The 13,692-nt window shown below is 47.4% G+C and overlaps 1 protein-coding gene across 1 annotated transcript in view; it reads left to right on the top strand.

Moving 5' to 3' along the window:
* CAMTA1 (calmodulin binding transcription activator 1) overlaps positions 1-13,692 on the top strand; it is a 239,247-nt gene that overhangs the window by 48,436 nt on the left and 177,119 nt on the right. The window lies entirely within an intron of this gene.

Below are 13,692 nucleotides of genomic sequence, written 5' to 3'. Positions count from 1 at the left end.
TAGGACCATTACCATCTCCCTAAAACACTTAGAGGGGTTTTATATCAGTACTGCAGTCCTGAAATTAGAGGAAAATTAAAAATCACACTACTGTGGTAGAAAAGTAATTTATTTGTGAGGATGCCTTCATTTTATCATGGTGTCTCTCTCCCTTCTGCTGTTCCAGGAGGGAGATGTGCTCCTGACACCCCGACAGGCTCCCAGGGTTCGCCTTGCTGAACCAGGAAAGCATCAGCTTCCCACGAGCCAGGGCTGCCATAAGCCACCCCCAAAACTTAATTTTTAATTTTTTTTTTTCTTTTTTCAGTAAAAGTGGTTGATGTGGTATTGCCTGACTCAGTGCTGTCAGCGTGTTATATTTCAAACATACTCGTGTAGGGGGGTAGCACACACTTAAAATCTCTCTGCATTCATTTTCTTCTAGGAATACGTGCAGTAGAAGTTGGAGTTAATAGAGTGGCAGTGATTTCCCTCATCAGGGTGGCCGGGTGAGGGTGCCTGGATGGAGCCTGGCAATTAGGGCTGCTGTTGGGTGGAAGTGGGGATGCTCCAAGGCTGCGTTGGAGTGGGAGCTGGCGGACGTGAACAAAATTTTAATTGGGAAATTCCCGTAGATTAATACAGCTGCCTTCATTAACATTTTCACACTTGGCTGGTAACAAATGAGGAGAAGGGCTGTGTGTGCCACTGGATTTATGGTGTTCCAAATCCACTCCATACCTGGGGTGTGCCTTCAAGCAGAAGGGATCGTAGCTTTTTGTGGAGGGTTGTTCTGTGAGGATTTCTGGGAAAATCTTTACTGGCAAGGAGCTGGTTTTCAATGACTGGAAGGAATACCCTGCAAATAAAATTCCTAGCTCCATCTCTGGCAAAGTTCAGTTTAGGTTTGGATCTGTTTTTTATGGGGTTTTTGATCAGTTTGTGCTTAAACTCCAGGGTTTTTTAATTGCACAAGGAGGATATCAAGTGCATATCCACTGGAAAAGAGCATAAAGTCCTAAACACTGTAAGTCGAGCTGCTTTAACAGTAGCAATGCTGACATAAACGAAGCACCAGCCATGAAAGATGTTGGCCATGGAAGGCTACCACATCATATTGCAGGAAAAGGACGTGCCTTATGTCCCTTCCCCTGCCTCACAGGCCCTGGTTTGCTCCTGCTCACACTTTACTGCTGGAGAACACGATGCTGGCGGGGCCAAAATACATTTTTATTATAAAATCACAGGGTGCTCATGTGCTGGGCGACGCTGGGGTGGATGGTCCCATCCTTGGGTGAAGGCTGCTACCTCACAGAGGAGATCCTCAGGAGCTCCTTCAAATTGAGGGGAAAACCTGCAGCTGGATTAGGATGCCCTCGGAGATGAGCGTAGCAACCTGTTCCATATTTATTACGGGCAACAATTTGACTAAGGGAGAATTTAGATTAATAACATTCAGCCCAGAGAAGTAATTTCCTTTGAGAAAGCGATTTACATGCACTCTGCCAAAAAGAGCCGTCACCGCGTGCTCTCCCTGTGTCAGCTCCAATAATGAAGTTGGAAATAACATGGGAGGTTAATAGGTCCTACTTATCTCCTTAGCGCTGCGAAGGAAGATTTACAGTGCGGAGCCTGGTTTGCATATTCCCGTTGGAAATGGAAAGGTTTTTCCCAGCCGAGATTGATGAGACCTTGCAGGGTGTCTGCTGGGGATGTAAACCTCCATCCCAGGGACACACTCCTGCCAGAGGGAGCCGCCTTTCCTGGGTCACTGGCCAGGGACTGACTTAGATGCCAGAGCCACCATTCCAGTGATAATTATTTTTATCCATCTGTCTCCTCTAAGCCTGGAAGTTCATACAGACGTGGCTGCCACACCGTGTTAGGAGCTGGGCTGAAGCCCTGTGGGTTTTCCCTGGGAGCTGCCCATGGCGTGCGAAAGGCAAAGTCATCTGGAGACGCTGCCGTGGAGGGTGGTGGAGCTGCCTGTGTTACCCCTCTGCCACTGCCTGAGTGATGCCAGTCTGCTGGGTGTGTGCTGGGGTATGTTGTGTCCTGCCCTTGTCCTGAGGAGGGGGAGTCTGCGTGCTGGGCCACGCGGCTGGGAATGTGCTGGTGGGTTAACTGGGAGCTGCTCCCCTAATTGGAACTGGTAATGACCCTGCCTCCATGGGGGAGGATGCTGCTGTGGGTGAGGCTGGAAGCAGCTGGAGTTGCCTGTAGTGGCCCCTTCCCCTTGCCTGGCTGGCCCGGGGATGGCAGGGACAGGGGATGGCGGGAGCCAGAGCCCTGTCACTTCACATTACTGCTGTGAAATCCCGGAGGACCCGTGGCACGTTATGGGCTGTTGCAGGAGCTGTTTCCCTGTGAGCAGTGGAGCTGTCTGGGCTTAGAGTAAGGAAAATCCCCAAATTCTGTGGCTGCTTTCCTCTCCCCTGGCTCTCCCCACCGGCTTTTGGGAAAGAGCTCTGTGTCTGTTCTCTCCCAGCAGGGCTGTGTTTGGGTCCTTTCAGGTTGTTGGGCTCTTTCAAACTGGGAATAAACCAAATTTTTAAAAATAAACCGAAATTCATTCCCTCTGGATAATTTAAGTCACATGGTGCCTGAAACCTGCTTAGGAGAGGGACTCTGAGAGGGAAAGAATTGTTAATAAATGTTCTGTCTGCACAAACTGTAAAATATTCATTTCAGTCAGTTATTTCACGTTACTGAGCAAGTGCAAGAAGAATGAACTTTCTGAACAGCTTAAGGTACAATTCTGTAATAACCTGAGCCATTTAATGAATGAAATATTTAACATAATTTGCATATATTAAGTGATGGGATGACGTTTTTCTACTTCTGTGTACTCTTTGTGTATATGGAACAGTGCAGCCTTTTCTCTTCACCACTCCTCACAGTGCTCCAGGGTAGGCACTGAGGAAATGGCATTTTTCCTCCCCATTTGGAGCCAAGCAAATGGGAGCCACACCAGCTGAAGGCAAGGGCACACACAGACACAGCTGAAGTGTTTTCAGCTTGGCAGCGTGGCTCAAGTAAGCATTGCTTCTGCTGCCATTTCTGCTCTTGATGCTCCCAGTCCCACAAAATATGATTTGTTTCCTTTTTTTATTTTTTTTTTTATTTTAATCAAGTAGTATTTTAAGTGCAGACAAGAAGCTGTCTGCGCGTGCCAGAGACTCCTCTTGGCAGCACGATGCACAGGGCCTGGGAGCTGCCCTGTTCTGAAGTACTCCTGGAGCATAGCTGGGCCTGGCACAATGCCCATCCCTGGGATGGGCCTGCCAGGCTGGATGCCATCCCTGTGCAACGCTGCTGGCCCCTCCAGAGTTGTGGCTGGGCTGCCCTTGGGGATGCTGAGCCTGCCTACGGTGTCCTCGAGGGTGGCACCCCTGAACTGGCACTGCTGTTGGATGTTTGCTAGGTAAATCAGGGCCAAGTAGGGCAGAGAAGACCTCAGGAATAGGAAATAAGGGGGGAACCTCGATGCTTTCCCCCATAGAAGCAGAGAGAGCTGTAACAGGTGGTGAGTGACCAGTACTTCATTCTCAGGTTGCTCTGGGAGAAGAGAGCTGCTAATTTCTGTGTGACCAGAAAATACAGTTCATAATCACAACAGTGGCAGGGCTGGGTTCCCAATTATACCCAATTAAGGTGTGACTTCATTAGTGTTCCCTAACTTAACTGCACTTTAATTCATTAAACTCTTTTTCTTCTGCATTGGAAGTGGTCTTAGGAAACTGTAGAGGGAAATGAAGTGTCCCATGGAGTGTGTGTTACAAATATCTGTATGTGGATGTATAGATTTATGGATACATGAGTCTCTCTGTATCCTGTGGGTGGGGTTTGGGTTGTTGCCCAGAGCAGCAGCCCTGGGCAGCACAGAGTGGATCTGGGGTGACCAGTGTGGCTCAAGGTGATGCAGGTACATCCAAGGTGTCCACCATGCTGTGCCCTGATGCCCTGAAGCCCTCACTCAGTGGTAATGCCACTAAGGCCAAGCCTCACAGGCTGGATGAATAATGAATGCATCTTGCTCTTCCAAACCCCATTACTTTGTGTTTTTTGCATCCCACGCACTCTGTGTCGTGTCAGTCATTTGCCCAGTTTGTAGTTTGTTCAGGGCTCTGGGCTGGTTTTCCAGCCTGTCTGAGCCTCACTCAGCAATGCTTTTTGTCATGTTCAAGTGGCACCTTCACACTGCTTGTTTCCAGGTCGTTGGTAAATATGAAGCAATAAAGGAAATATAAAAGGAGTTCAACCAGGAATCCCCATCTGTCTGGGCCTGCAGAGCTCCTGGATGTCAAAACTGCCTTTCCAGAACTTTAAAGGCTTAAAACCAGAGAGGAGCAGAGTAATTCTGAAACACGTCCCTTTCTTTTATCAGCAAGATTTTAATTTTTTTAAGGTATATATTTTTAAAATTATAGGAAATGAGCCCACTCCTGGGGATGTAGAGCCTGGCATGAGTGTTCAGGGTCCCTTCTCAGCAGCTGGATTTGAGCTGGGTGAGCAGAGGGAGGGCTGTTTTCATCCTGCTGTCAATGTGCCTTGACAGAGCGTTAAAGTCAATATTACCCTAAAAACGTTCTGCTTTTCATAACAGGCAATTTTGTTGGTGTTGAAAATGCTTTGTTTGATTTCGGGAGCCATTCATTACAGGTTCAAGGCTTCAAAGTGAAGCCAATTAGTTATAAGAGCTACTTTTAAAAAGGTTTTTTCCAAACACCAGCTTGAAGGTTAGCTAGAATGTGGTGAAAGGGGAGCCTGTGCTGGGGTGGCCCCACTGTGGTGTCAGGTACCACTGGGGCTGCATCCCCCTCACTGAGGCCACATCCCAGCAGGAGCAGGAACCTGCAGCCACTCTGCGTGTGGTGGCTCACCCCCTTTTCTATATTTAGCAAGAAATGCATCAGCATCCCTTTTACTCCCTGAATTCCCTCTGGGAATGGAGCTGGTAAATAGCTGTCGCACTAAAAATAACACCTGCAGCAGCCGCTGGCAGCCACGTTCCCTTCCCTGGCTGAGCACAGAGCCAAAGGGCTCCCACCCTGGGAGCAGATGTTGGGATTTATGATTATTTAAAAAAAAATAACCAGAAATCAACACTTAGAAATATAAAGGGCATGAAATCGCCTGTGATGCTTAACCTTTGGGAAGCAGCATCCATGCTCTGTGCTGGCTGCTGTCTGTGAGAAAGGACACAGCAGCCCCAGTGCAGCCTGCAGCAGTGCTCTGTGGGCTGGCAGTCCAGAGGTCACTGGTGTGACATGGCATCAGCCCTGCCTTTCACCAACCTTCTAGTCAACCCCTTTCCAAGGATAAATACAGGGAATCCTGGGCACTTTGGGCAGTTTGCTTTCCTGACACTGCTGAGAATGGGAAATGGCTCTTTCACACAGAGACCCTTTTTTCTGGTCATTTTTTCCCTTGTCATTTTTTTCTTATATGTTCTCTTAAAGGCAAGGCTTAACTAAACTTTTGGAAGTCTGAAAATAACTCACAAGGAATTTACAGTTCCCTGATGCTGCTCTGGTTTTATGGTTGTTTCCTTGCAGTGCCAACACACACAATAATTCCAGGTCAGAGGAGCAGTTTCCACAGATGGGAGCCAGCTGGCAACTGCCAGCCACTCTGGGAGCAGACCTGCTGTGCCCCCCAGGCCACAGGCCCTGGTTAATCATCATGGCTGGATCCTGACATGGGGCAGAAATGTTTGCCTTTCATGCCCCCTCGGAAGAGAGGATGGTTTGATGACAGCTGTGAGTGTTGTGAGTTTCCTGGAGCTGATGGGCACTTGGGAGCTGCCTCCAGAAACTGGACTTGTTGTTCCTGATTTTGTGAAGAATCCATCAAAGTGACCCTGAGATCATTTGGTTAAAGCATGGTGTGAATAATGCCAGTGTCACAGGTTCAATCCCCATATGGCTCATTCTGGTATGAGTTTGACTTTATGATCCTTCAGGGTCTCTCCCGACTCAGAATAGTCTGTGATTCTGAATTTACCAGGGAAGATCTGGGGAGAAAAACCCCAAAAGAAAAAACCTCGCCAAAACCAACCAACCCAGCAGCAGCAGCCAGGAGCTGGGGATATCAGCACAACTCCTTGGGCTGAGCTGGGCCTGGGACAGAACCACTCTCTGATCTGTTGGAGGCATCTCCTGCAGTACAGTGCAGAGAGCCCTGGCTTTCTGCTAATGGCTCTGTGGCTTCTGAATAACAAACAATTAATTACATAAATATCTGAATAATGCTTTTTCTGGCTGCTTCTATTTGTTTAGTCTTGTATTTGATATTGGTCCTTCCATTCAGATTTTTTATTTGAGTGGAGCAGCATTAGATTAGGGGCTCCTGTGTAGGTCGGGCAATGTGCCTTCAGGAAGGACAGCCAGACCCTCTCATAGACTGTGGTTCTTTTGGAATCTTTAATGCTTAAAACCCCTTTGTGAATTGTACTGATGCTCCACAAGTTCATTCCAGACACTGTTCCTGAGTTTTTGTCAGCCTGGCCACACTTGGGTGCAGGGCTGTGCTGTGCAACTCAAGGCTCTGTGGTGTTCTCTGTTCACAAATGCAAAACATGAACAATTCTTATAGGAATGATGATAATGAGTAGCATGGGTAATTTTTATTTAACACAAAATGTTGTTTGCACAATGATACAGGACACTTGTGTGGTATTGACAGAGCTGGGAAAGCCTTCAGTGTAAACAATGGAAAATGAATAAACCCGTTTAGTAATGACTTCAGGTACAGCAACTTCTGTGTTCAAATGGAAAAGGGATCCTTGTGCTGGGGCTGGAGTGGGATAGATGGAGAATGAAAGCACCAGCATCCAGGACTCACACTAATTAAGATGTGAGACTGAGGTGGTGGCATGACTGCAGAGCATTGGTCAAACCAGTAAAATGTCCCAGTCCATGCTATTCCTGGATTCCCCTGCTATTCCCAGATTTCTGGGCTTTTTGGCTCTCAGTCTGACCAGCAGGATCATTTGAATGCAGCTTTTATAATGATTGAATATGTATATTTTAAGAAGGATTTTAATTCTGTTTGAAATAAGAAAATGCCATAAATCAGCAGCAGAATCTTTTAACATTTACAGTTTTAAATGAATTCCTGGTGAGAGTCTCTTAAGCCAGATTTATATCTGACTCTGCATTGAGCTGTCGTTACGTGGGACTGAAAAACTCTGACAGAATTAGGCATAATGCAAAAACATGCTGAAAAGACAGTTTTGCAGGACTGTGGCACATTATTATGTCAGAGCATATGGGAGCGAGGAGTATGTAGAAAGGGGCAATTTCTGGGGATATTTCCCTTTTAATGATCCTTCCATTGGAAGGGTTTGCTGCTGTCTCCATGCGAGAGAAGGCAAATGGAGCAGGCTCTGGTGTTCTCACCTCCTTGGGCACAGCAGTCCCACTGCTGAGAGTGGGAACCCTCCAGGCTGGGGGGAGGCCATGGCATGGGCAGCTTCACAGGGGATCTGCCCCATCCTGCCACGTCCCCTGTTAGACTTTGCCACTTGGTGCAGGAGAGCTGCAGAACATTCCGTGTTCCTCCTGCTTTCTGTGGGAGTTGAGAGCAGGGCAGCATCTCTGAGGGCACATGCTCACCCTGGAGCAGAGGAATGCTCTTTGGCATCTTCAAGCCACGTGACCGTTTGAATTGTGTACAATAATTGAGGTTTTTGCTATGATGCTGTAATTAATGCATTGTAAACACAGGGATCTTAGTGATTTTTTTTTTATCACATCGCATGTTTGACTCTTTCAGGCTTCAGAGGACAAGTGAACCAGCAGGATGCCAGTGTTCATGGTTCTTTAGATCCAAGGTTTAGTCCAAGGTCATTTAAAAGAAAAAAAAATCACATAATGACCTGTGGGTGTTTTCCAGTAACTCAGAGTTGGGCATTATTGGTTACTGCTCTGTTTCACTAACTGTCCCTCAGTGTGGGGCCTAAATGGAAGATAAAATCCATCCTAATCCTATTAGGCATGGGCTGATGCAAGGGCTGACTTTGCTCTTAACTTAGGAGTAACAGCACTTCCGAGTGGTTCAGGGCAGCCATGGCTGGGGGGTTGTGCCCCATTATGCTCTTGCTTTTCTAAAGACCCATTGTGTCTCAGTTTGCTCTTGTCCATGTGTTTGGCAGGTGAAGGAGCTGAGCAGATCTTGTTCAGCTCCAGTGCCTGTTAGTCACTGCTTGTGCTCTTGATTGGGGTTTTTTTCCTTCTCCTTTTCATGTGTTTTAGAGAAAATTATTTCTTGTCCAAATCTAGTTTTTTCATATTAGGCTTAACCCTGAAAATAGTGTTTGAGTTGTCCATTTGCTACTTTTTTTCACTTTATTTACTTTTTTCCCTTTCTTCTGCCCCTTTCCATAAGTTTTCTTTGGGACTGTGTCCACTCCAATTTGCAGCTGTTTTTCTCTTGTGCCAAGGCTGCTGTTGTGGTCCTTTAACCCCAGGAGTTTGTCAGAGCTGCTCCAGCACTGGAATCCGAGGGCAGACAGCTCTCCTGACGGTGCTGGGTGCACGAGGCCCCAGCAGTGCTGCAGAACACCATTGCAGTCAGATGACTTGAGCAGCCATCACAGCTCAGGATTCCTAAATGTCACCCTATAATATCTAATTAAGATTGCAGTTTGAAGACATCATGTACTTTAATTGAAAACTGTAGAGTAATCTATTCCATTTTTTTCCTGTTAAATTAATAGTGTGGACCTTTAGCAGATGGTTGGTGAGACACCATTATTAATGAAAACATCTCCCCTCCTGCAATCCTGCTGCTCACTGCCATGCAGGGAACCAAGGCAAGCATCTCCCAAACCACAGGCATTCCCACTTGGTGGCTTTACTGTCCTGTGGCACCAGACTGTGCTGCCAGGGCTGCCCTCAGGCCTTTTTCTGCAGAGGTGAGCCCAGCCAGGCTGGCTGGGTAAGGGGCACAGCAGCAGCGGGCTCTGGGCCATCTCCTGCTCCCTGCAAACCAAGGGAAGGCAACACTTTGGGCCCCAAAATGGTGGGGGTTTTATTCATTAGGGCAACAGAACAAGGGTTTGGCTTCAGCCAGTCTGTGGTATTTTCACAGGTATGAAGAAATGCCTCTGAACTTGGCAGGAAATTCGTGGCATGAGTTGGAAAACCAAGTTGGTGCAAGTCCAGCCTGACACGTGCTCTGGCTGGGCAGCCCTGGGCAACCTCTGACCCCCAGGCACAGCTTGTACTGCTGACACAGATTGTCAGCAAAACAGCAGCAATATCTGAGCTTTATGCCCTTCTCAGCCTCAGCATAGGCTGATCAGTGTTTGTGCTTTGAGAGGTTGCAGATGGGTAGTGCTTCAAGACCAAACCAAGTCCTGCCTGAAATGGCAGTGAAGCATTCTGGTGTAGGAGTGTTCTGTCACTGACAGGCACCTGACCCTCCTGTCCCTGCTGGACACTCGTGGGCTCACTTTGCCTTTCTCCTGCTCCTTGTTTCACCCAGCTCATGAGCAATATCCCTTTGATCGTGTTGCTGATTTCGGCCACACAACTGGGCGAATGCAGTGGGAGTTTGATTTTTGTTCCCATGTTGCTGAACAAGGTGGTGTGAGCCTGCTGTGTGTGGTGTTTGGAGCAGTTTGTAGTTGGGGTATTCAGAATATTAATAGCTTTGAGAGTGGGTATGGGTAGAAAATGAAAATGGCTCAATCCCAGCTGAGAAGATGGTCCATAGTCTACATGAATTTTTATTTTCATTTCAGAGCAGAAGGACGATAAGGAAGTGATGGGCTGGAATTTGTTTTTATAGCAGAGAGGATGTGAATTCCTAAGAGAATAAATGTGCTCGCTTAAGAGATCGCAGCTTTATTAGCTCTGTGGTCTAAATCTAGGCATGAGTAGGAACTCTTCTTCTTTCTCCTAACACATGCATAGATTCAGGCTTATTAATTCAGGTGTGTATAATTCATACAAAGTAATAACTTGAAATTGAGACTGCTTTTTTTTTAATGAATTACATGTTGCTTTGAGACCAGATGGTGACCAGAACTGCCTGGCCTGGGGAATCCTGCAATCCTTCTCCCTTACAGTTTCTCTTTTTATTTTGAGAGGTGAGGTGGGAATTGCCAATACTTTGTGATGATGCAGGATAACCTGGAGGGAATTGAGGTGGGAGGAAGGAACCAACACAATGGCTTTAGGGAACCCATTAATTGTCCTTTTCAGAGTTTTTTAAACTTACTCTTTTTTATACCAAAAAAATGTGTGTGTTCACTGGAAACCCTTCAGCTCAGGGCAGAGTTGGCACCTTCCTGTGTGCAGGACGGGTCACGAGCCTCTCTGACACCGCCAAATCCCTGCCTGTCAGTCTGTCCTGTGCTTTGTGGCCACGTCCTCTCCTCTCCTGTGCACGAAGACAAACAGCTTTGCAGCAGCTGCTGGGCAGCTCTGAGTGCACTGAGGGAGCTTCTTCCTCCCTGCTGTCCCTGTCCCTGTGGCACTGGCTGCAGCACTGCCACTCGTCCTCACCGCGGCGGCTGGGACACGGCGGGTGAGATCAGGTCACCCATGTGCCACTACGTGCTGACATTAAATATTGAAGTGTCTGAGGAGCTGCAGTCACGTAGCATTGGGTGGGGAGTGTGTGGTGGCTCTGCCAGCGTGCCTGAGCCAGGAATGCCAGGCTGAGTGGTGCCACACTGGCACGAGGCTGAGGGAGCAATGGGAGCATCCTTGGTGGCAGCTGTCTGGAGATGGTGGAGCTGCTTGTGTCCTGTCTCACGCAGCTCGCTGGGCTTCCCAGCTCCCTGGTGCATTTGCACTAATAATCTAAACAAACTGGCCAGTGCAAAAGAAAAAGAAATGGGCACCTAGATAAAATGCTTTCAGCCCGAGCAACCAAATCTAAACTAAACACAGAATTATCTGACCAAGTTTAGGATAAAACACAACTCGAGTGATTTGAATGTTGAATAATCTCATTGCTTTATGGTGTGATTCTCTGAGATGGTCAATCAAGCCTGTTCTCACCAGTGTGAGTGGTGGACTCGGTCCTGCAGGCACTCAGAGAGGGAAAGGCACGTGCTGAGCATTGCCCTGGGATTGGCCAACACACTGAGAAGTGGAGCTGGATCCACACAGCTTTCAGTGATTCACCCTTTCCCAGCAATGCTCACTCAGTTTATGCTGACAGTACTTTCAGAGCTGGGACAGAGGGGACGTGGGTCTGGGTGGGACATCCTGGCACAGGGGCTGCTGCCCATGCTGTGCAGTGCCCTTGCCCTTGGAGACAAACCTGGGTGGCCTTGGGGTGCACCTAGTGCCACCTGGCCTGACTGGTGCTGCAGGGGGACTCGCTGGTGACGAGACTGAGCATTTGTGTCACGTGCAGCGTCCCTTGATTTCTGTCGCTCGCTGTGCAATCACAGAGGAGCCAGCACCAGCCGGGCTTTCAGAGCCAGCTCTGTCTCGTCTGACCTTGCTGGTGCCATGCTGTCTTTTGTTTGTAGTCTAGGGCAAGAAGCAATGGGAAAAGGGTTTGATAGGAGACAAAAGCAAACAATAGCCTTGCTCCAAAGATACGATGAATGGGATATAATTGGATTTTTTTGTGAGGACATTGATTTGACCCTGTGAGACACAGAAAGAATCATTAGGGGAATTAACACACATTAAAATGCAGGGTTTTATCAGAGGGCTTTTATTGTGCCCATAGTTTTGTTTTTAATTATTTAATGACTTTGTGTCTTCTGGTGATAAATCTATTTCTTCCCTCTTTTTTCAAAGGGAAAAAGGGTGTTGGTGTGACAGCAGGATACTTGGCCCTTGCAGCTGCTGAACCCCAGCCCTGCCTGTCCCATGTAGACAGGGAGCCACAGGGCAGAGGCATCTCCTGCAAACATCTGATCAACCTCCAGTGCTGGGCTGAGCACTTTCCTCTGCAGAGCTGACACGAAGCTGTAGTTATAGAAAGCAGAACATATAAGGAATGGGGTTGAAGGGGGTTTTGCAGCAGAGGAGCACATTCTGCTTCCCTGCTGTATATCTGTATCACTGACTGGCAGCTTGGCCTTTCCTCTGCCCAAACATGAGTGGGCCAGGTCAGCAGAGTGGAGACCCATGTTCTGCCTTGCATGGGAGCCTGCATGCTCCCAGTTAGTGATGATTTGGGATTGAGTTTTCACATGTGCCTGGCATGGTCTGGCTGGAAGGAGCAGAGTGAATGAGCCATGGGTAAGGCTGAGTTCCTTCACCTGAAATACTTTGGGTTTCTATGCCATAGCAACGTATTTGTTCAGCCACAAAATTAAAAATGGCTTAATTTTCCTTACAGCAGTTGAATTTTAGTAGGAATAGGCAAAATCTCAGACTAACCTGAACCCCCTAAACCATCTTAGCATTGAAGGGGTTTGTTTCTGTAAATGCTTGCTTGCCTGGTGCTGAAGAGAATGTGCAAGGAACTCCCAAGTGCTCCTCAGTCTCTCCAGAGCTCATCTCACTGTACAGCAAGAGGTGACACTGGTTTGTAGCATAGTGAGCTGAGGACTCTTAAAGTGGGATGGGTTGGGAATAGAGCTCTGCTGATTGCTGCACTTTCGGTGGAGTTACTGCACTGGCTTCAAAAAACCCCAGAGATATTTTTCCATATTTTCTGAAGAATTTTAGTTATGGAGTTCTTTGGTGGTTTTAGCCTGTTGGAAATCTGGGGTCAGACTTTTTGGCCATGTAGTGTCCAGATTTCAGCACTTGCATCTTATTCAGGCCCAGCTGCTATGAAACTGTGAGGATTGGGAAGGTCATCAGTGTTGGTATTGGAGGTCTGCATAGGCTGTCTTTCATGCTGAGTTTTATTCAGCCAGTAGCTATTAGCCAGAAATTAAAAAGAAGAGTTTTTGGAGCTTCATTTTGCTGCTCTGTCATCTGTGTGCATGGGGATCCCTTAAACCTGCAGAGAATGCCTTGGGAAACAAGGGGTGTGTTGGTGGATTCCAGGAGAATTTATTTGCAGTGTAAACATGTTGGTCAGGAGTCATTAATATGACATTCACACAGCTCTAATAAAGTACATAACACGGAGATCTGGCACCGCCGCAATGCCCAGAGGACATTAAGTATGAGTCTTAAAACCAAGAGTATTGGAAACAAGATATTTTTACGTCTCGTTTGGGAGTAATATAATTGCATTTTGTGGCTCTAGCAGATGCTTGGGCCAGCTGGTTGGAGAGCATTGTGGGGGTTTTTAGCTTTGGTACTGTAAGCGACAGCCCTTATATAGAGCTAGCTAAAAAAAAAATAATAAAAACACCTCTCCTGGTGGAAAGCCCTGGCACTGGAGTGTGTTGTGCTGTTGGGAGTTACAGCCTGGGGACACTTCTGCTGCAGTGGCTCTGGAGATGATCCTGCATGTGGTTTGGGGGTCTGATTTGAGGCATTTCTACATTGAAGGCAGTTTCACTTACCTCACTTGTTCAGCTTTTGCTATGCAGGCGCCTCTGAGAGGGCTGGGTGATAATTTTTGGAAGATAGGCATCAAAACCCTACATTTTTCTGAGTATATTGTAGGGGACTTATTTTCAGCACAGTCTCAGGAGTCTGTGGCCATCTCTAAATATTGGGGCACTGCTGGTGTGGTGACACTTGTCACCTTGTGACCACCCTGGGTTTGTACCCAGGAAATGGATGAATGTCTGTCTTGTTCCTCAGGCCTGGTTACAGGCACTGTCGT

Source organism: Onychostruthus taczanowskii, unplaced genomic scaffold (assembly GCF_017590055.1).
Source record: "Onychostruthus taczanowskii isolate IOZ18803 unplaced genomic scaffold, ASM1759005v1 scaffold61, whole genome shotgun sequence".
Taxonomy (NCBI): Eukaryota; Metazoa; Chordata; class Aves; order Passeriformes; family Passeridae; genus Onychostruthus; species Onychostruthus taczanowskii.
Note: the sequence above shows the minus strand (reverse complement) of the source record. Positions and strands in the feature narration are given on the sequence as shown.